Source organism: Falco naumanni, chromosome 4 (genome assembly GCF_017639655.2).
Source record: "Falco naumanni isolate bFalNau1 chromosome 4, bFalNau1.pat, whole genome shotgun sequence".
Taxonomy (NCBI): Eukaryota; Metazoa; Chordata; class Aves; order Falconiformes; family Falconidae; genus Falco; species Falco naumanni.
Genome location: NC_054057.1, coordinates 69,755,245 through 69,777,145, shown reverse-complemented (window position 1 = coordinate 69,777,145; position 21,901 = coordinate 69,755,245). Strand labels below are relative to the sequence as shown.

The following is a 21,901-nucleotide window of genomic DNA, read 5'->3' as shown; positions in this document are numbered from 1 at the left end:
TTCCCCATTGGCTCGTCACCCTTATTTTGGAAACAGGCATTTCTGATTGGTGGCTCCCAAGGAAGTCTTTGCTGCTGATTAGCTGGCTGCCTAGCGTCCCCGCCCCCTTTTTCATCAGAGGGCGGCAACGCGGGGCTCCCCCCCAGCGCCCCGTGTGGCAATGGGACAAGTAGCGGCCGCGCTTCGGAAGCGCCGCCGCGACCGTTTAAACCTTCCCTTGGCTGTCCCGGAAATAGACTGACGTAGGCGGCCTGCTCGCGGCGCCCTATGGGATGCCGGTGACGTTAGCCGTTTGTTCCGGTACGGCGCAGGTGCTACTGCGCATCTGTGGGGCCGGTGGCGGGCGCCGGCGGTGTGCGCGCCCCGTGCGGGGCCGGGGGGGCATCGCGCCCCGGGGCTCTATGACGGGCCCCAACCCGGCGGGTCCGGGCCCGGGGGAGGCGGTAGCGAGCGGGCGGAGCGCCAGGGGCCGGCTGTGTGCCGCGGCCGTGGCAGCGGGCAACGGGGCCCGGCTGCGCCCGCCCCCCCCCCGGGTGGGTGCCCGCGAGGGCGGGGGCCGGCGGCGCCCCTCGGGCCGTTGGAGCTCCCGCAGCGTGCCTGTGCAGGCGCCGCTGCCGGGTGGTAACGCCCGCCGGCCGGACCGTGAAGGGGGCTGCCGCTTCCCCCGCCGCGCACACGCGTGCTAATTAATGCCTCTCGTGCGTTAGCGTTAATGATAACACTGTCGGTGGTGCAGCTGACCGGCCTTGTACGGGCGGCCCCAGAAACGAAATATAAAAAGCCCGCGTGAGACAGCGGCGTAGCCCGTGGGGCAGAACCGCGCAGGGGGCGTCCCGCTGCCACCGCGTGTAATTACCGACCGCGCTGGCCTGTCAACTGGGTTCTGAAGCCAAGCAGCAATGTAATGGCAGCAGTCACATGTTAATTAGTTAGTGCTTAAGTGTACAGGATGAAATTTAAAAGTCCCGAAGGGCTTAACGCAGAATTGGGCTTTTGCTTACTGCTGGAAGTACAGCGGGGCAAGAGGAACAAAAAGTAAAAAAAAATCATGCACAGAACAATAACTATGCTCATGGGTTATAAACTATGAAATGGACCATAAAAATGGTTAAAAGGCTTATCCAGTTCCAGCTGGCAATTATTTGAACACTGAGCAGCCTAAAGGAAGCAGCGTGATCATTCTCGCCCAGAACAACCATTGCTGAGGTAAAATCTTTCCACTGGTAGTAACACGATGAAAATATTAATCCTAACTGTTAATCCTTTCGATTTATAGGTATTATATAAATCACGTTGCTGATTTTTCTAAGCCTGCTCTTAGGATTGGCTACATACTGTTCACCTTTAGAGAACGGCTTGTTGAAAACTCCACTGATGGGCTGACTGGTCTTAGGAATGTTTCAGATGTAATACAGACTGCAAAAGTGAGTCTGCAAATTGCATCAGGTAAAGTTAAGTTACTAAAAATTCTATACAAATACCCTACCTATCAAATACTTGGTAAACAAAGTAAGTTTTGTGTTAGAATTAAGAGGTTATTGGCCAAGCTGTCACACTATTGGGGTGGTATAACAAGTTATACCTTACAAAGCAGATTTAGAAGCACAGCTGTGTCTGCCATGGCGCGGTGTTAAAGTGGGAGCTGTAAAGTCACGGTTTCACTGATGGGTACAAGATGTGCAGAATACCTTGAGATTGTGACAAGATAAAGAACATAAACACCTAACCAAGTAAGTTTTTGGGGAAGTAATATTTTTAGCTTTTATATAACTTAAATTCAGAAGAGTAACAAGTAATTCTCTTCCTTGTTTATGTTAATTACATGATATAATAACTGCTTGGAGGAAAAAAATAGTAGTTAAACCATCTTGAGGTAACTTTTCATGAGTTAACTGATGACAATTAATCCTTTTATAGAAATTCATTACCTTTCATTTTAAAATATTACTTGTGAAAGCTTACATAAACTTACCCAATAATTTTTTTGACCATTTCAACTGCTGATGTAGTTATACGGTGATGAAGAATGGAACTTCGTTACTGTTGTGTGTGAGAGAGCTTAAATTTTTTTTTAAAGGCATTTGGAAATGTATTTATGTATCAAAAAGGAATTACCCTGGTATACTGCTAGAACATGGCTAAAGTCAGCTAGACAATCTTGCAGTTGCTGTCTTGGAGAATTACCCTTCTGCCATATTAAAAGGAGTTTTAAGATGACAGATGTTTCATCACTGTTTGTACTGATGATCTTGAACAAACAGAGTTAATTATTTGACATCATTAATTATGAAGGAGAAAATTAAGGTACTAGGTATAACTAGAAGTTACAGAGCTTTTCCACACTTTGGAGAACAACAGGTGTTCTGTGATAAACTTAGCCACTATGGTGAAATTGTTAGTAAGAAGCATGTTTTAGTTGCTTTTATAACACTGACCAAAAACCTCCTCAAAGTTGCATTAAGGGCATTCTATATCCCAAGTTTCAAGTTGAAAAAACAGACTAACGTTTTGTAGGACAGGCTATGGTGAAATCGTAGTATGTATCACTACATTTGAAGTATTTTAATTTCTGATATGTTTATTTTTAAATCCCAGGGAAATTTTGTCACCTTTTATTTGTGTTTTTGCTATCATAGTCTAGATTTTAAATTTAGAATGCCATATATTTAGGAGACTCTCCTTTAAAAGTACATTCCTATAAAATCTTGAAAGGTACAGTCTGAACAACAGTTGTTAACTGTGTCCCATTATCCTTTTTTCATTACTTTTACCTTAAATCCAAACCAGATATTGCAACTCCTTTTTTGTTGTTTTGTTTTGTTTGTTTAATCAGAAATTGGAATTTTGCAGGTCAGGATGGGTTACTTGGCAGCAGAAGCAGTGACACAGCTTCTCCATCATAAAACTTCTTATGTTCCTACACCTCTCTTGCCCTCTTTCTTTTTCAAGTGCTAGAATTTGGGGCAGGGCAGGGGGGTGCAGTAGGGAGTTGGCACAAGAGGACCGTAGGGGTCACGTTTCAACTAAAAGGCTCCCTGATCTGGTTCACCTTGCAGCCATGCAAACAGCTGTGCTGGCAACAGCAAAATGGCTTTGAACAGTGTCCTGAAATAGACAAAGACCTCAGAAGATAATATATGAGAGAAATAAACTGAATTACGCAGCACTTAAGTGGCAGAAGTTGCAGTATTAAGTCACAATGGATTATTCTCTTCAAAATTATAAAAATCTTGTAAGATTGTCACTGTTACTAAGTAATAGCTATGTTTTTCATCTTGATGCTCGTTACCATTCTGTTATGTCTGTCTATATATTTATTAGCTTGAGGTAAATGACAACAGTTGTGATTTTATAATGATTTTCTCTTCCTGACTGAAATTCCTTAGGATAGCAGAGTTTTTAACTCATTAGTTATTCAAAGAAGTGTTTAAACTGAAGAACTGTGTCCTGCATTCCAAGAATACCCAAACTGTACTGAAGATTCAGTCACTGATCACCCAGTCCCAGCCCCCTGCCACGGGCAGGGACACCTCCCACCCACCCAGGTGGCTCCCAGCCCCGTCCAGCCTGGCCTTGGACATGCCGGGGATGGGGCACCCACAGCTGCTCTGGGCAGCCTGTGCCGGCGCCTCAGCACCCTCACAGGGAAGAATTTCTTCCCAATATCTCATCTAAATCAACCCCCTTTCAGTCTAAGGCCATTCCTCCTTGGCCTGTTGCTACACGCCCTTGTAAAAAGTTCCTCTCCAGCTTTTCTGTTGGCCCCTTGAGGTGCTGGAAGGCTGGAGACCCAGAGTTTTTGTTGCTCCGCCACTGGTTCGTCCTGTCTTCCAGGCTTGCTGTGTTCATGTCTGTTTTCAGATTCAGCCAAGCTACAGCCTGAAAAACATGCAATCATAGATTTTTTTAAATACTAGTTACTAAGAAGAAAATACATACTCTATCCTTTCCACTGCATTACTGCACAAGAAGATGTGTTCCTTTTTGTTTATCTTAAATTATATAATATTTTAAGTTTTATGATTGAGTAGTTAATTTTTGTGAATTCCCTTGTTTAAGTAAAGTGATATTTTGAGCAAAGGAAGAGTTGGCACTTTAGAGAAAATAGAAATTAAGACATTTTTGCAGATACCTTTTTCAAAAACATGGCCAGCTTTTTAAACATTTTTTTTCCCCACAACTAGCTTACAAAACAAAGCAAGAAAAGGGACTTCTCTTGAACTCTAAAAAAAATTTTGGAAAGAAAACACAACAAAACCAGTCTGAATTTTCTAATTCAAATGTTATAAAGTAAATTGCTTTGGAACCCATATTTATTATGTGCTCCCTGATCAGGAGGATTACAAAGCTGTGAATGATAGTTTTACTTAAGTGGAAGACAAGTTTTTTTCAGCGCATTCCTGTATATGCAGCATCTGAAGTTCTTATCATGCAACACTTTCTGACATTAGGATTACAGTTCACTGGAATTTCTGATATAAATAAGTTATTTCTGTGTAGAGATCATTCCAGGAATGTATTCCCATCAAAACTGTTTTGGTTTTGATGTTTTGACTGATTTGAATTACTTTTTTAATTTGATTCAAGGCCTCGTTTCTTTCCGAGACCCAGAATTCTATGTCATATATATATATGCAATGACATTGCTTTTTTTCTAGTGGTTATGGAATATAACTAGATATGGAATATATACTTATTCCAACTCCCATGTGTATTTTGGGAAGGAAAAAAAAAATCTCCCTGAATAGTTAAAATGGTAAATTTAAAAAAATACATTTTTTTTATCATCTGTAAAAACAGGTTTGGTCAGACATGAATATATATGTTTTAGCTACTACCAAAGGAAATATTCAATAACAAAAAATATCTATATAAGTTCTATAAATAGTTCACCAAGATAGAGCTTTGTACAAAACAAGAATATGAAATGCAGAACTGTTTTGGTGAAGGCATTCTCGGGAGTATTGACCTGAATTAAGCAGATTGAAACAGTTGAGCCATATTATATCTTTACGAGAAGAGAAACCTGCAGAAAACAGACCTGAATTAAATTATGAACAGTTCCTTTCCAAAGGCAAGTGACTTAACCAAAATAATGCCCTTTATTTTAAATAATCATGTGTAGATTAAATATAGTTTAACGTAATCCATTCTAAAAGTCAGTATGCAGTTGATGGGGCTTTTGCTTGTTTTTCTGGGGTGCCCACAATATTGTTTTATTTTCTGCCAGTACTTGACACCTCTTTTGCTTAGGATACCCAGAGATGTGTGAGCATCACTCTGACCAAAATAGGTAGATCTATTGCACATTTTTGTGGCTGGCCAGTGCATGAAGGAGGACTCCCACCAACAGGATTGCCAGTATTAGGTTTTATTTTGGCTGGTAGTGGTGGATTCTTAATATCTCCATGGTAAAACATTGAGTATTGCATGCAAGTTACGAAATCTGTGGTATTTTATCTGCTCTATCATGTGCATACCATGCTGCTGAAAACCCTAACTCCCTGCATTACTGAAGCAGCAAAAGCTTTTCCTTTTGTACATTGCCATTTCCAGCAGTTGCAAGTCAGATTATGGGCTTGACCCTTGAAAATGAGATTAATTTTTTTTGTTTGTTTTTTAAACAACAAACACATCAATCTATACTCTTATTTTTGAAAGCCATACAAGAACAGAATATCCTATACTAGGCAACAGTTACCTCTGTAGAAAGAGTTTTGGCAGGTTTTTTGACTTTTTTGTTTATTCTTTCTTACAGGTCTATATATTATTTAGTTATCTTTAGAATTGAGCTAAAGAGCATAACAATATGTTCCTACACAAATGGCATGTTGCAAAGTTTTGTGACTCGGTATTCTAACCACCACGCTTCAGATATAGCTCATTTACTGTTGGCATACAAAGGTAATGCCCTAGCAGAGAAGTGATTTCTGCTATCATGAAGAAATTGATGGTGGTGGACGAGCAACAGGGTATTTGGAGAACAGCTACAAGGCAAGTTAAAACTGTAACTTTTATAATATGAACCTGATGTTAGTTATGAATATTTTTATTTTCTTTAGGAAACTACTTAGCTTTTTTTATTAAGATTTCTTGCTTGTTAAAACATTGTTGGAAATTGTTGAAGCCAATGAAACACCTGTGGGTTTTTGCATAGGAGTTAGTGTAGAAACCCATCAGTCATATCCATTACGTTAAAAATAAACACTAGTATACAATAGAGAGGACCTTCGGTTTGTTTCAATGTCTCAATCGTAATCCACAGCAAAACAACCCTGGGGAGCCAGAGCCCCATCGCTGGGGAGCCGCAGCCCCACAGGTGCCCCGCTGCGTGCCCTACCGGACTCACACAAAGTAGGAAAGTAACAGTTCCTTTAGGCTGGAAGATTCCAAATGAGAAAGGGCTTGAATTACAAAAAGAAAAGAGAAGCAATTTCAGCACAGTATTTTAGCACACAGAAAACGGATGTACTAAGTGGAGCTAGTTGAACTTTGTTAATGGCAGTCACCATCATGAACATTAGCTTCGGGCCTTATGAGTAGCCTCAGAGGATAATCAGGAGTAAAATATCTTGCAGTGTGAGGAAGTTATGGATGACTGGTCTAATAAGGATGCGAACGGAAAAGAGAACCATTTTTTTCAAAATGGGTGACCTGTTAGAGATCTTCTGTTAGCCAGGAAAAAGAAAGTGGAGGGGAGGGAGTGCCAGTCTCTGCTTTTAACCTTCTCTTAAGAGTAGCAAGGGTTATGATGGGCATGTGGGAGATGGATCTCTGCCCCCACTCTGCCCCCAGCTACCTTTACTCCCTAAGTTACTCAGACCCCTCAATGTGTTTGGAAACAAATCAAAATGCACCACCTCACTTCAGCAAGGAGAAGAAAAAGGAAAAAAAAAGAAAAAAACCCAGATGTGCCTCTCAGACTATCGGTGATATTACAGTTTAGACTGTCTCCTGATGTTGTCACACAGTTTAAACAGAGAGTGGCAAAACTGGAACCACATGAAGCCATACCTGAAAGTGCCTCTAGAGCAGCTACCCAAACCCACTCTTCAAGTTCACTGTCCCAAAAGTGCAGTAGTTAAATCTTTAACCATCACAATGAAGATGCCTAGCTAATACATCCTTCCTAAGTGTTAGTTGTCCAAAGTATGAAAATATGCAAACAAAACTTGTTGCTGGACTAGCAAATTCAAGGTTAATTTGCAGACCCATACAGAGAGCTTTGAAAATGTGATTTTAAAATGAAATGGAAGATGTAGGGCATTTTGTATTAATTCAGACAAGAAATACTAAAGAGTAAATACATTTGAGACACTGATACAAATAAGAGTGCTGCTTTCTAAGCTCTCGCTAGATTAACTTCAGTTTTCCAGCTTACTGAGCCTTGACATTGCATACCCTTAAGATCTGTAAATCTTTTAAGGTGCTTTACCATTTTCTTAAGGGAGTCACACATTTGCAAAATTCACTATCAGACAAATGTATCTGTCTGGATGTAAAGGTTGTATTTCAATAGGAATCATATACATTGCTTCCGTTCTTGGTTTAATGATACCTGATCCAGTCCAGCTAATTATAGGTAATTTTGGCTAGGGTAATGAGTAGCCAGAAGTTCAGGTAGTTCTGCGGGCAGTTCTCACAGCACCTTATTTCATGTCCAGTGAGCTAAGGACACTTGCTGAGAGTGCAGAACATCTCTTGAAAAATGAGATACTGGTTTATATGTATCAAGTTACTTCAGGGATTCAAGGAAAGCACATCACAAAGGTATTAATTTGTCAACTCCTTTCTTTCCGAGAAGCTATTAATTTTTGATTTGTTAATATTATGTTAGTGTTTACAGTTTTCCGAAAGAAAATAATATCAGGACTTATCCTACCCTTTAGAAATAATCTTATTATTTATTGTGATTAAGAAGGTTTAAATGTAGCAATCTGTGCCCACTTAATTTATTGGATCATTTCATTCTATTCCATTTTCTCTATACTGTTGTCTTACTTGTACATTCTAAACAGATATTGGAGATAAAGCTGAGGAAAATTGCACCTATTTTCTGCCCTATTTGCTAATATAATATTTATACCACTGTTGTAACTAGCTAACCCATTATCATGAACTTCATCTGTTTACATCAGGTCTTAATTTTATCATTTTCTGTAACTGGCTGTGCTGATTAATTTAACAGTGTAAGGTGTGTCTGATTACTTCCTTTGGAAGACAGAGATTATGACTGCATCTACTGTAAGCATGAATCTCAGGAAGTGTTTTATTCAACATATAATGCTTGTTGTAGCTGTACTTTAGAGCTGGAGTTTTTTGTTAGATTCAATAACTTGATTTTTCACCTCTGTAGTCCTGTCCTTATTTGCTTGGGTTTATATTTAGAGGTTAACCACAACAAATGTTTAATGCTAGAGAATTTTAGTGTAACTGAAAAGATGCAATATGGGTAAAGTGAATTGATCTCTTTTCTAGCACAGGTTATATATGAGGTTTAAATCTACCCATAAAGAAGATGTGGGAGGGGAAAACAGTGGTTTATAATTAACTCCGTTAAAGAGTGGGCTTTAGCAAATAACACAGGCAGAATGGAAAAATACCTCTGTATGCAGGGAGAGTTCTCTGCCAGAATAGCAAAGAAACCTTTTTTTTTTTTTTTTTTTTTTTTAGCTTTGCCAAGATCTAGAAGGTTTCAATCTCTTAGTAATGTAAAAGTTAAATTAGTGTGACTTCTTCGAGTGTACATTTAATAAGAGTTGTCCCAGAGAGGCCAGGGAGCAAGGTGTATGCTGACTCTCCTGTCTTTGCACATACTCGTGCCTACTTCAGCCAAGCAGACTAGTCCAAAAGAAGCCCATTTGTAGAGCAAAAGTTGCGTGGATGTCAAATGCTCAGCACCAATGCACGTTTCAGGGGTTTTACTTTGCAATAGCTTTAGTCTGAACATACGGGTTGGAGCACACCTTCCTGTCTAATTTTCCCCCAAGGGAATACAGGTCACGTGCTCTGAGATGACTCTAAAATGAACCAAAGCACGGTACCTGGGGACAATCAATTTGGCTCATTTCTGAGCCAAACTAAAATGCTAACACAGACATGCACTTGGCCAGTTAGAGTGCTCTTTGCAGGAACGATCTCTCTGAAGGAAGTTTTGCAGGAGACCTTTGCATAAACAAGCGGGGATCAAGCCAGGTTTTCTCTTTTTGCAGTCCGGTATCCTAATCACAAGCTAGAGTGTCACTGGTGTGTGTTTCTTTCTCTGTTGCTAAGAGACACTAATTCTTTTCACAATTTCAACAGAAAGAGTGGAGGCAGTAGTTCCTTACAAACCTCTAATCTGGCAATCAGATTATTTTTTCGTAGGTGAGCTAAGTAGGTTAAATCTCTTCAGAGCCTCTAAACTGTCTCTCTCATCCTGAAAGCTATTAACACGTTGGCACTGTGTCTGCTTCCCTGCAGTCTTATGTCAAAATGGCTAAATGTTACACGTCTCTGCCTTGCTTTGCTATATTCACATGTCTAAAATATAAAGTTCCCGATCATCATATTGGCTCTTAGGAACGCTTAACCCTCTCCTTATACTATGGAGGAAGCTCAGCCCCTTCACAGAGAGAACCAGCCACGACAACACTCAGTTGTGGACCAGTACCTTAATTCCTGCAAACAGTAAAAGCAGCTATCCCATCAGCAGGTCTTAACTGTCATCCTTATTCCAAAAGGTCAGTCAGTCATCCAAAACAGGTTTATAACCACTATTAAAAATAGCAAAGTATTTTCAAGCTGACTGACTATAAAAATGTACTAAAGGAATTCTTCAGGTTTACCTGTGGCACATTCCAAGGAATTGGAGTTTCAAGTCCTTAACAGTAAAGTTTACTTTTTTGCTTTATATCATTCTACTTCATGTTGGAGACCATACTGAAAACCAAAATAATTTTGATAACCTGTCTCCTACAACCTAGTGAAACAAAAGCCACATTACAAAGCTAACAATTTTACATATAAACTGAAAACCTGACTGACCTTAAGTAAAGTTTTAAATAAGGCATGGCCAGACTTGACTAGGTTCTTTCAAAGAAAATACTTTTGACAGAAAATCAAAGGAGAACAAAGTTAGCTGAGGCATTTCTGTTCTACTTTATTTCTGGTTTTATATGGCTGAGCATCAAACTGATTAGAGGGTTTTTGTGTTTTCTTTACAATCACTACTGAAATACAGGATTCAAAATACAACTTTTTCAGAGGGCAGGGGAGAGAGGAGTCTTCTTTCAGCAACTGAAACTTTAAAAAAGTGTGTCAAAACTAGATATTAGAAACTTGTACGTTTTCCTTTCACTTCTGTTATGGAGGAGCAGATTCTTTGTTTCAAATCAGAAAGAAACCCAGAGTACTTCATAATTGAGATTCTATCAAAAGAAAAATATTTCAAAACAGTATTTTAATTGTTGTGTGTCAAACTAGGAGGATTAACATATTAAGGAAATCATAGAAGTAGAGCAGAAAAGCATGAAAATGCTTTGGATGGGGCTTTGAGCAGCCTGCTGTAGCGGGAGGTGTCCCTGCTGATGGCAGGGGGGTTGGAACTGTGATCTTTGAGGTCCCTTCCAACCCAAACCATCCTGTGATGCTACGAATGCTGCCATGAACACCCTAAGAAGGTATTTTCTTTCATTAATCATACATTGCATCCCTCAGTCCAGCATCTCGGTATTCAAACCGATATGATTCTATTATAAAATCTCAGGGATTTCATTGATTATTTACCACTAAACTTGCTATATAAACACAGTCATTAGAAGTTAGTGATTCCACAGGGAATTATTCTGAAGAATACCTGGAAAAATAAGGTTAGCACATTTTCTTCTCATCTGAAAGAGTCAGTATTACCCAGTATGCATACTGCTCCATAAACTACTATGTTACCGCTGCCTAATGTAGTAGTGCTGACACAACTGCAGCTGTGAGTTGTACTGTAAGCATCTAGGTATATACTAATTACTTCTATAAATATACATGATTTCAGAAGTGATAAGAGTTCTGTGACAGTAGACTAGCACAATATACTTAATTTCACAGAGTTTTTTGTGAAGCATGGAAGAGAATCCAGAGGAGCTGGCATTTTACAGTGGCCATTACAAATAATGGCACTGATGGAGCTGCAAGACCTTTCACAACAATCTTAGTGCACATGGGTATTACAAGGCAGGATACATGAAGTAAGAAAGGAATGTTTTTAGGAAACAATTGCAATTGCAACAGAATTGCACTGCCATTAAGACAGAAGTTGCTACAACAGGCAGAGTCCTCCTGTTTCTCATACCTTTACAACTTTTCATTTATTTCATGCTCTTTAAATGTTTTTTAAATCCATTTTTGTGTTTCCAACCACTTGTGCTTCAAGAAGAGTTTTGCATTTGTGTTTGTAGTTTTGAGCTAGTATGCTGTAAGACTCCAACCAAGCCTTAGATGGGTGGGTTTTAATTCCCATGCTGTACTCCACAGCGCAGCACCCCACCCGTTGGCTCTACACAAAAGGCGGTTTTAAATTGACGGGCGAGTTAACCTTCCAGACCTCAGTCTGGAGCATGTGTAATTATGCTAAGTCATTGTTAGAAGTTATTTTAAAAGGAAATGTTGCCTGCCTTCTGAGGTTTTTCTACATACATATAGTTTGGGCATGTCAGCCTTTCTTTAAAACTACAGCATTGCTCTTGATAGAATAAGCAGCTCTAGCACTTTAAAGAACAGAAAATAAGACAAGGAGCTGGGCTTTTCCAAGTTTATTCTCCACCTTGCCACTTTGTATACAGCTTAGGTTATCCTGGGTCTCGTTATTTAAATTTGTAAGATTAAGCTTTCAGTTTTTAAACCTGGGCAGCTATTGCAGTGATTGTTTACGTGAAAATGTAAGTTCTTCTGTAAACTGTTGAATCTGAGATACCAGAGAGTTTTACACATTTTTCTTTGTTACCTTTTAGAGATAGGAGGAGTGTGCTGGTTTAACTGAGGACACTGTAACCTGTAGTAAATATCGTTTACACTTTATTTGTATTTTCTGAAGACTAAAGTTACTTTGGTTGTCAGTTGAAACATCTAATATTGAACTTACTGCCATTCCTTCCTTTTCTCAAAGGCTCTCCCAAATTATTACCTCTAACAAATATTTTAATGAATAAACCACCAAAAAAGTTTCTCTTTATTAAATCTTATTTTTACTATAAAAATATGAGCCACTTCAAACATGCATAGTCCCATCCTACTCTAAGTCAGTCAGTTTTAAACCCTACCCTAATCAGGCTGTCCCATCTCTGCTTCTAGTGCTTACTCTTGATGGAACTTTTTTCTGGCCACAGGCCCCTTACAAGATGTTCTGTTAACAGAACAGGAAGTTCCTTATCTTCTAAAATTGTGTGACTCCAAATTTAATTATATGCTTTAAGTGGATAGAAAATATGCCTTGCTCAAAGAGAAATTACTTGGGCTGGTACAAGAAATTTCAGGGCCTATGGAATACAAGTCAGATGAGATGATCTGACCTTCAGGTCTTTGAATAAACGGCAAGTGATTTAAGAAGCTGAAGAAGAAAATGTGATGGGCAGAGGCCAGAACCAAGTGATGAAAAACAAAACTCAAAGACCCTAAAAATCCCTACCAGTAAACAGTTACACTTGTTTCAATGGCAACCCTTCTCTAAGGGATTGTGCTGCTCAGTGTTCTCACAGAAGTTCCTAAGGCCAGTATTTCAAGTAAAATTAGGACTGCTGCAGCTCCTCCTCTTCCTTCAACTTGCAGTCATAATGATCATAAAAGGACCCACCTAATCCCAATCCTTCCAGTCGCAGGATAATCAGCTAATTATGCACATTACAGAAAACTGAAGGGGGAATGCAATATATGTGCTATGGTACAAAATACTTCTTTCTTTATATGACGAAGTGATCATTTAGTGGTTATGTTATTTAGTGCTTACTTTCTGTCCAAAGGAAGATGCATTCCTTTCCTTAGGATCCAGGCTGAAGTCATTACAGAGAATCAACTGCTCTGCTTTATGTTTTAATTCTACTTCATTGCATGCGTATGCAAAACATGTTTGCACACATCCATAGGCAAACTATTTGTTGCTTCAACAAAAATTAATAAATGAAAATGCTACTTGATTGAAGTGAAGAAAGTGAACCTTCAGCAGCATCTCAGCACGCAATTATCCTTGAACACCCATGCATTTGAAAAAGTGATGGACAGTACTGACTTTTTTCTTTTAAAATAAATATTATACAGGTGGGGGTTTTGGTGGTTGTCAGAAAGCACAAATTAAACAAAAATTCAGTATGATATTTTACAGAATAAATATTAATTAGAATTGCTTATGTAATTAAGTTTGGGTATACCTTGCCTTGACCCTCTGTTCTAAATAAGGTTTGGACACAAGCAAAGATTATCTGTTCCTGGCAAATCCTTCCTAGGGATTACATGGTCCATAAACTAATAAGGGTTTATCTTTTCCTCTTTCTGAGAACAGAAATAACTACAGCAACATGAAAACATTAACATGGCATTAAAGAGTTCCAAACAATTAGGAAACTAAAAGGTTAGTATTCTCACAGCAATAGCAAATCACCATTACGTTCAAGTATGTGGATCTTATGTGCAGACCACACATAAAATTCAGAATACTCCATGTATGGAGTACTGTTCTGCTCTGTGAAGTAAAAGTGTCAAGTATGCATAAACTCTTTATTTTAAAAGATAATCTGAATATGGTCAACATAAAATTTTGTATGCAGCACCATATTATTCCTATTTTTTGGGGTGCCATAGTCACAAAACAAAGCTAGACAAAATATCTACCATGCAGCATAATTTAGATGAGAATACTGATGGTGAAATAACTGAGTTTATTTATAACTAATATATAAAAAATTAGAATGCACTAAGTTTTACTCTATAAAAAGGTACAAATACGTTTAGTACTTGCCATCTGAAAGAGCTTCATGATCACTGTAAAATGGCTATTTGAGAATCTGTCTGTTTATTTGTGCGAGCTCTGAAAGGGTAATGAGTGAAAGCTGTAACATAAATTTGAAACTGGGAAGTTACCAAAGGTGGCCTCAGAGGAATGAACTGCTTTGTGACTAGTCATCTTTTGACTGCTGATCCTTGAGATCACCTGTGACTTGATGCTACATATATTTTAGGATAAGTGCTTTAAAGAATTTAAATCCATTTAGCAAGATTTACGTATCTAACAGTTGAAGAGGAAACTATTCTTTTTAAAGCTTTACTGTGACTGAGTTCTTGCTCCCATGTTTTCTTGCTGTCTTGCACATCGTGACGCCAGGTGGCAAGGCCCGCTACACACAGTACAGCAAACTGCCTTACTCTGTGTGGTAAATACAAGGAGGATAATGGTTCCATCACTGCTAGTACAAATTGGGTCGTTTATAGCATTTGGTGTATTAATTTTATGATGGCAACTCATATGCAGTTGAAACTTATAAAAACTTTATACATAGGAACAAGATTCTTCATACATGTTTTTTTTAAAGCATACAGGCCCTCCATGTATTTAGGATTGTGTGAGCTTTATTAGTTACAGGACCTGCAGACAAGAGTTCTTCTAGGTGGCTGTCTATGAAATTCAGTAAACACATTATCACCATGAGGAATTTGTGTATTTTTAAAAAAAAACAAGGAAGCAATTTATGTGTTTGGATCAGTCATATTCCTTGTATTAAAACAAAACCAAAAAGAACAATCAAAGCTTGAGACTGCCAAACCCACTGGTGTCCTAGTTTTCAGTTTGTACAGTGGAAATTATGCAGCGTTTCTGTATGTCTTTGAAGATTCACTGAACTCTGTAAACAGAATTAAGAATCATCCTCTTCCCTGAGCACTGTCATATTTACAAGCTACTGGGACTTCACTTCAGCAGCTACCTTCAGACTCAACAGTTTTCTTAGCTTTTCCTGACAATAAGTCTACAACTCTTTTGCTCTGAAGCGTCCTGAACGTGCCTTCTCTGGTCGATAACTGATCACTTTTAAGGAAATACAAAAGCCTGTAGAATCACAAAATCTTTTCCAGTTTTAGGAAAAAGTATTCTTAAGCCAATGATGGATACTGCAAAGAAGCATAAGCTTAAGTCTTTATAATTACTGGATACATAAATTACTCTAAACTGTTTATATTATATAGTACCCATGGCGTTTGTTGCCTTCCAAATGCCGTGGAAAATAGGCCTGCATAGAAGACTTAATAACATGTTCGTCATGACAGACGGCCCAGATTTGAGAATGCACTTAAACTCTTACCTTCTGTTGAGATGGGAGTCCTTGCTTCAAAATAGCAGCTAGTGGCTAAACAATAGCAGCTAAGCAAACATTTTACTGAACATATTTAAAATATTTAAACGACTTACACTGTATGCACGCTTCTCAGGAAATGGCTATTATATCTTTTGACTCGCTAGTATCTGTTTTATTTCAGGTATAGCAAATCATGATGTTAGTGCTGACAGTTCTCTGGTTCAGTTACTCCTCATCCCAACCACACTGCAAAAGCTAGGAGCAAAGATGGGAGACAATCTACCAACAAAGATAACCACAGCCTGCTTGACAAGGGACACATACTCAGTTCTTCAGCACTGTTGAGCCTCTTTTTGATCCCACATGTCTTTAAGATACCAGATTTCTGGTATTCACTTCTTTCCTACTCATAAATGCTCTTGCTAATGCCAACACTCCCCATCCCTCAGTGCTTCCAGGGTTTTTTTGCCTCTCAACAACACATGCAGTAACTTCCCAGTTCCCAAAACAGTCTGGATGCCATTTCAGCTGTTTTAAAGACAGATGGCTGTTGTGCTGATTAGCCTGGAACAGATAAGGGCTACATTCTACCCGCCTTTCCTTTGATGGCCACATAACTTAGGGGGTTTATCCTCTGCTAAGTGTCTAATTGCCATAAAACTCTTCACAGCCAAGGAGGCAGACATCGGGAACAGAAAAAATTATGAAGGCAAGCTATATCGCAAGCAGGCCAGGCCAATACGGTGTTGCACTGTTGACAGGATGGAAGAACAAAACAGTAGGAGGTGAGCAAATAAACAGGTATGAAAAACCTGCCTTTTATTTTAAAGCAATTTAAAACATCTGGAGACAATGAAGACCCACTAGGCATACTAAAAGGAGAAGTTACACAAAATCATAACGTGCATTTCTGTGTCTTCCATCTTGGTGGAACATAGTCTGCTCAGTCTCTATAAATCCAGGTTCTGTCTTTGCCTTGAATACTGCATACAATCCTGCAGCTTCCCCCTGTCTCAGTAAGAACTGGAAGAAGATTCAGAAATGGTCAACAAGGACAGACAGAGGCATAGAAATGGAATTTCAGAACAGTGAGTTAAAATGGTAGGGAAGTAGTTCTTTATGAAAAGGGCACTGCTCCTCTTTATGACAAGGCTGTCTAGATAATAAAAGTAGGTGAAGTCTCGGCTCTCTTCAAATTCGGTACAGATGAATTCCCCTGTGCATTTGCATAGCGTAGTCAGTGATACATGGCAAAAATTTCTCATTGCAGTAGATTAAGCCTACTGCCTTCCCTCCCTTCAGGACATAGTTTCATGAAAACCTTTAGGCAAAAGGAAAAGTGCTATTGGAGTCTCTGCCTGGCAGGGTGGATCTGCTAATTTGAAGCTATCTGCTATCACATCACAAAATCATGGAATCACGTAGGTGGTAAGGGACTCCTGCAAGTCTGCAGTGCAACTTGCCACTCAAGGCAGGTCCCATTAAAGCAGGCTGCTTGGGCCATGTCCAGTTGAGTTATGAATATATCTAAGGATGGAGTTTCCACAGCCTCTCTGGGCAAGCTATTTCAGTATTTGACCATCCCTTTGTGGAAATAAATAAATTTGTTTCCTATATTTAATTTCCCATGTTGTGACTTGTGTTCATTGCCTCTTGTGCACCCTCTGGGAAGAATCTGGCTCCGTATTTTCTACAAGCGGTAGACAGCAGTATGACCTCCCCTCACCATCATGTTTAGACCTGAGTAAATGCAGCGCTCTCAGCTATTTCTTGTATGTCATGAGCTGCAGCTCCCCAGAACAGTTTGGTGGCTTTCATGAGCCTTGCTAACGCATATCAATGCCCTTCTTAAAATAGACACAGAACTCCAGATGTAGTCTCACAAGTGTCAAATAGATGGGAAGAATCACATCCCTCCAAACCTACCAGTTACATTCAGCCCAGTATGCAGCTGGACACATATGTTGCAAGAGCACACTGTTGACTTATATTCAACTTGTCCACCATGGCCCTCAGCCCCTTTTCTCCAAAGCTGCTCTCCATTCAGTCAGTTCCCAACATGTCCAGCTGCATGGGGTTATGCCAGCCCAGATGCAGGGCTTTGCATTGGCGTTCGCTGAACTTCTGAGATTCCCCAACAGCTAGCTCATTTTTCCAGTCTGACTAGGTCCATCTGAGTAGCAGCCCTGCCCTCCAGTGTATCAACCACTCCCCCCAATTTGGTATCACCCACAGACTCGCTGAGAGGTCACTGTCCCATCATTCTGGTCGTTACATCAGCCATTTCAAGAATCCAAGTTGATGTAACCTCTATAAAAAAAAGCAACTCAAACGTCCTTCCAGAGATCTGCCAGAGATTTCAGAATTTGTTTTACAAAAATGCAAGAGCTGCATTGCTAAGTCTCTTCTCTAGATTTAAAAAGTAGCCCTGAGTTCCACAGGAAGCAGGCTCTGGGTCTTTTCATGGGTGCAAACACTGAAATGCAGAACTTAAGAGGGTGTAAGAAATCCTCTGGAAGGCAGAGATGACTGTTGAAACTTAAGAGCTAAGGAAGCCAGGAATTATTTATAGAGTCCTTCCGTGGGATCTTGCAGTCTGTGGCTTTGCTCAAAGACAGACGATACATTTTCATATCATAAAAATGGACAGAGTTGCATCAGTATATAGATAGTACTCCAAGAACGTACTTGCAATCTTGTTACGTGCCTGGGTGATTGCATGCAGAGGATGATAGTAGCCATTGTACTCACAGGAACAGAGGGTAGAATCTGGCACAGAACAAAACCAAAAAAAAGACAGATGAAAAAAGAAAACTGTAGGAGGTAAATTTAGCTCTTCTACATACATTATAACTGTAAACCAGTTTCAAGAACATTTATGTAATAACAACCTTCCCAGCAGACAGCTGTCTTCTACTGGCAGCTGTGAGCTAGCACAGTGTTTTTGCAGAATGGACAGAATAACATCGCTGTCAAAGGGTATATAAAGGACAACACTACAAACATGGTCCCCAAAATTCTCTCAGAACATATGCTACTCATAGGCTTACTATTACCAAAGACATTACAGTATATAAGCTGGTATAGTCTTAAAGTTGGATTTTGTTCTATATGCTAGAAATAGATTTGAGATAATACCAAGTGCATTGGAAAATACCACTAAATGGCTTAGCAGAATGTTTTCTAATCTTCCACCTGGAGCTTGTCTCTTCAAACTATGCTTTATAACTCCTACAGTTTTTACATCCCCAACAACATGAGCTGAAGAAAACATCAGTAAACAGAAGCACTGGTTGTGAAAAGGAACTAAGAGAAGATGGAAGGACATGAAAGAGCAGAAAGCCAGCCAAATCTCTAAAAATGGGAACAGAGGCACTGAGAGTTTCAAGAAGTACTTGAATTCAAGTAAGGCTGGTTGTTTTTTTTAATGAAGACAGTGATAAAGAAGTTGCTTGTGTACTTGGACATTCAATATCTGAAGGAGCATACACAGTGTAAGGGATGTGTTCCAGGCCAAACCTGTGTCCCAATCCAATGTTTAAGAAAATGTGGGGTAACCTGGGGACGTTTGCCAAGTATAGCAATCAAGTAAATACAGTCAGTTGACTTACTGCTGGGAAGCGGCTCTTCAGTTCTAATTATTCTGATACCTTCACAGTGTGTTTGCTTTCTTTATGTCTGAGCAGGAGTCAGTGCCACAGAAGAACCCAGCTGGGACTTAAGCTGTGATGCAGAACGCCAAGGTGCAGTTTCCCAGCTCTGCTACAGCCATCATGTAACACCACCTTAAGCAAATCACCCTGCCTTTATTCCCACCCCTAACAGTGGGAAAATAATTTGTTTCACCATTCTTTATTAGGTCATTACTTCAGCAGCACAGCAAAACACATCATATAACTTAATTGTCACATGTTTAATTTGTGTCCCAAATTTGTAGGACTTCTTTTAGATCCCTTCAGACCCTAGTACTTCTATACTCATCATTATTACTACAGATCTTCATAACAGCTAAATGTGGTGTATATATAAATTTGACCAAGGTAGGTGGTCAATGTTTTTTCATTTCTCAGTAAAAATAACTGCTTTACTAAATAAAAACTGTTAGTGGAACAAATTCTTCTGTTAATACAAAAAAAACCCAAACAGCTTTGCAGCTGTTTAGTCAGCAGTAAATGAACTGTTAAACTGCTTGCAAAATCCTTCACTTGCTCACAGTGAAGTGGATAACTTGCACTTATATTAACCATGTTTCAAACCATTCTAGCCCCTTCCATCAACATTCTAACATTTTGGATTAATATACTCACCATCTTCCTGCATGTAAAGAATCATAGACACTGAAAAATGAGGCTTTTACAACTAACTTAACAACTTTGCCCATAATGTTCTTATGCTGTGAGACTGTTCCTCAGTACAGCTATTATGTCCCAATTATATTAATCTATTCCTCAGATTTAAAAGCAACTTAATTAAAACAACCATTAAGCACATGTAACCTTGTTTGAGAAAGTATATTTGAACAGCAAATGCTTCTCTCCACCCCTGCACAGCTCCAGCTGACAGAAAGAATTAATCAGTAAGAAGGAAAATGCCATTTGTCACATGTGACTTATAACAGTTACCAAATGCTTCAGAGAAAAGAAAAGGAACAATACAGAAAGCAAATATGACAGGTCTACACTGCTGCATAAGCTTTCATTTAAAAATTTAAAGGAACTTTGAAATAGCATTTCTAAAAAATCACTCTATCATTGTAATCCATATTAACTTCCAGTCTGTTGCTGGTATATTTTCTTAGCCATATGCCATGACAACTAACTGGACAACCTAAATTCCCGCTCAGTAAAAGTATTCCCTTGCAATAGATTTCTCCCCCCCAGCCCCAATTTCACTAGATGTTCTGCTTTAAACTTTTACTACAGCTTGTAAGAAATGCAACTCCTGACTTGCATTCCTTACTTCATCACCTCATATAGTTTTTGTCACTTCACAGCTGTGCTTTCTGATAGAAGCAGCTGTAGCCTAAACATTTCGGTCTTGCTTGATTTTTCAATGGTTTTAAGATTACTTTCCTTCCTTCAGAGAAAAAGCTATCAACTGCACTAATCCAACATCCAGTGCACCAAGGCATTGCATCAGTCAGTCTTCTGAAGAACAAACATGAAATGTAATTCCTGTTGCTCCCCTGGATACTGTTTTCATTGTCATATCCAATGGTATGCTGGATGGGATACTGTTCAACTGGAAGTTTCACTAAACAGTTGTTGAACACTATTAAAACATTCTAATAGGTGTGACTTATTGACCGGAAGAGTTGGTAAACAAATGCAATATAAGTGACAGTATGAAAATAGAGTAACAGTAATTAGCAATGTGACTCCATGAGTAATACAGAAATTGCTTTGACCCAGTTGATGACAGTAGCAACAAAATATTAAAAAAAAAATTTTTTTTTTTTAAATCTATCCCAAATAGATCGTCTCTCTTTTAGGACTTGTACATTACCAAGACTTCTCAGGGTCATTGACAACATTTGTGGATGTCAGAGATCCTATTTCACTAGTATGCTACTCCAGCTCTGTTGGGAAGTGTCTGTGGTCCACTATGGTCGTAAGACCCAAAAGGCAGGGCTAGAAGGACCAGCGGGCAGCGTGTCATAGCATGTTGTACCAGAAGCTGCTGGGTATCCCTCAGCAGGGAGCCACGGTTGCACAGGGAGCCTCCAACAGCTTTCATCCCTTTGCAGAATACAAGCTCTCAAGCTGGAAACCCTTTCTCCTTTCTTTATACCATGATCTCTTCTGCACGTACTAGTTTTGGCTGGGCTAACATAGAATTTCTGGTGTTCTGCATGTAGTTGCACAAAAGCATACATCAGGTGTACAAAGCCATATTGGTATCCTACCTTAAACTGATGTGCTTCACATTTATCCCTCACTACCGTAACTTCAGTGCCAACACAAACATTTCATAGAGCGTGAGTTAAGGAGAGGGTAACAAAACCAAATCCGATCTGTCTGTGCATGCTTTTTGTCTTTTGAAATCAGGCCACATGCAATAGTCTACCTCTCTTCTGAATGAAGGAACGATACAACACACAAATCAGAGCATTTTAGTGCAAAAGGAGAATTATCCTTCAGTATGTATGTCAAAAAAAATTTTCTTTCTTTGATGAAATACCATTCACTACCAAAAAAACTACCAGCTGCTCTGCAATAGCCAGATGACATGGCCAAGAACAAGTTTTTGGTAAGTTCTGTAAAAAAAACTATTTTTATCTCTCCTTCCTTATCCTAACAGTATAGGCCTCAATGGAATCCAATGGGGGTCATATTCTGGAATATAATAATGAAAAAAAAAAAAAAAAAAAAAGAGAGAGAAAACCCAAAACGAAAAAAAGAAAACACACACACAAAACCCGGTACCCAACATTTCAGGAGTCCTGATTGCTTGAAAAACTGTCAGGAAACCCACTGGTTTCAGTGCCATACTGAAAGGTCTGATGAAATACTCTGAACATAGCGGCAAGGGAAAAAAAACCGTGAAGGTAAGCAGTGTTGTCTGTGTGTTGAGAGGGGTGACAGGACCATGAT

General features: G+C 39.3%; 1 long non-coding RNA gene across 3 annotated transcripts; it reads left to right on the top strand.

Annotated features, from left to right (window-relative positions):
- The first annotated feature begins 177 nt into the window (after positions 1-177).
- Positions 178-20,605, top strand: LOC121086243. 3 transcript variants are annotated; one of them, XR_005827310.1, is made up of 6 exons: positions 178-300; positions 1,277-1,446; positions 1,595-1,730; positions 15,490-16,093; positions 18,546-19,348; positions 20,391-20,605. It is a non-coding gene; the product is annotated as an uncharacterized LOC121086243 (long non-coding RNA). The 3 variants fall into 3 exon arrangements; XR_005827308.1 differs by lacking the exon at positions 1,595-1,730 and having other exon boundaries at positions 18,546-20,605; XR_005827309.1 differs by lacking the exons at positions 1,277-1,446; positions 1,595-1,730 and having other exon boundaries at positions 18,546-20,605.
- The last annotated feature ends 1,296 nt before the right edge of the window (positions 20,606-21,901 follow it).